At 49.0% G+C, this 1,467-nt stretch overlaps 1 protein-coding gene across 2 annotated transcripts in view; it reads left to right on the forward strand.

Moving 5' to 3' along the window:
- The first annotated feature begins 5 nt into the window (after window positions 1-5).
- The window catches only part of Dtx2 (deltex E3 ubiquitin ligase 2), a 37,624-nt gene continuing 36,162 nt past the window's right edge, over window positions 6-1,467 (forward strand). Inside the window, exons 1-2 of one of the 2 annotated variants that reach the window (XM_021162280.2) lie at window positions 6-51; window positions 1,007-1,169. The gene's annotated coding sequence lies outside the window, so the exon portion shown is untranslated. The remainder of the gene's footprint in view (window positions 52-1,006; window positions 1,170-1,467) is intronic. The other variant, XM_021162279.2, reaches the window with a different exon arrangement.

The raw sequence follows: 1,467 nt of genomic DNA on the forward strand, positions 1-1,467 counted from the left end.
TTTGAGTCCTGGAAGAGCAGTGAGGCTATTGCTACCCTGGTTCCCTGAGGGGTCAGTTTCAGTCCTGGAGCGTTTGTGTGTTTGGGGCGTTACATCCAGGCGATGGGGATCCACCACTGTCTGAGAGAGAGTTGGACTTTGGAGGCGTTTGCCTTTCCATTCTCTGTCTGTGTCAGACTGGGTCCTTGGGGCACTTTGGGGTGTCTCTGTTTTGAAGCTCCGCTTTTCATCCTATCCCTCAGACAGCTGCAGGTTTGCCTGCGTTAGCTTTGCCTCCACAGTGGCATAAATGGGAATGTGTTCACAGGCAAGACCTTTAATGAACTCTCTCCATGCCGTCTTAGCCCCTTTAAAATTCTAGAGAGCCCAGCAATGTGTTGCACGCTTATAATCCCAGTATTTGGGAGACTTGGGCTTGAGGGTAGTTAAAGCTTGCCTGTGCTTCATAACAAGATACATCCCCCTCACTCCCCAAAAAAGTGCTAGCCAGGTGTGGTGATTTATGACTGTAATTTCAGCACTTGTGAGGCAGAAGCTGGAGGGAGACTCAGGAGTTCCAGTCCAGCCCTAAACTATATACTGTGGACCCTGCTTAAAACAAAACAAAACCAAACACCCCCAACAACCCAAAAGTAACAGTTCTGTGATGTAGAGTTCCCAGTAGCCACAAGAATCAGGATTGACTTCAGCTGCTCAAGGTATCAAGTCTCTTTGATTATTTTCTGTGTGACTTTGGTCAAATTTTTATCCTCTCTGGTGTGTTGATTTCCTTCATGGACCATCCTGTGGGACTGTTTTCTGAAGTCCTCACACAGACTTTTCTGAGAAAGGGTTTAATTGAGTGGGCTGAGAAAGACTGTCCCTACCTTCTGCTCCCTGCCCAGGCTGTTGGAAAATAAGCCTGGTAATTTCCAGTTGCCAGCCACAGCACAGGGGACCCAACATCTGTGCGCTCATTTTCTCTTGCCGTTTCTTCACTGAAGACTTAATCATCCTTTTGGCAAAGGTACCTCGGAATTGGTGTGGCTGAGTCAGCAAGGCCTCAGATTTGCCGGGTTCTTGTTTGCTGTTCATATCAAGATGGGAGCTCAGACAAGTTATTGCTTCTGAGGATCTGGTGCCTCCATCAAGAAGGGACAGTTTGGTGCCAGCCCTTCAGTGAAGAGGAGGTGAGAGCCNCGGGGAAATTAACCTTGCTGCTTTTGAAATCTGGTGTTCCAAGGAGAAGGTGGGTGTGGACCCTGAAGGGAGATGGCTCAGTTCATACAGTGCTTGTCAGGCGAACAGGAGGGTCCAGATTTGCTCTCCAGAACCAAGGTAAAAAGCCTGGCATGGTGGTATGTACCTGCGCTTTTAATGCTAGGGAGGAGACAGGTGAATCCCTGGGGTTTGCTAGTCAGTCAGCCAGCCATTTGGTGAGTGAATAAGGTTGGTGGCACCTGAGGAACTGCAATCCAGGCTGTCCCC

Source organism: Mus caroli, chromosome 5 (assembly GCF_900094665.2).
Source record: "Mus caroli chromosome 5, CAROLI_EIJ_v1.1, whole genome shotgun sequence".
In the NCBI taxonomy this organism is placed as follows: Eukaryota; Metazoa; Chordata; class Mammalia; order Rodentia; family Muridae; genus Mus; species Mus caroli.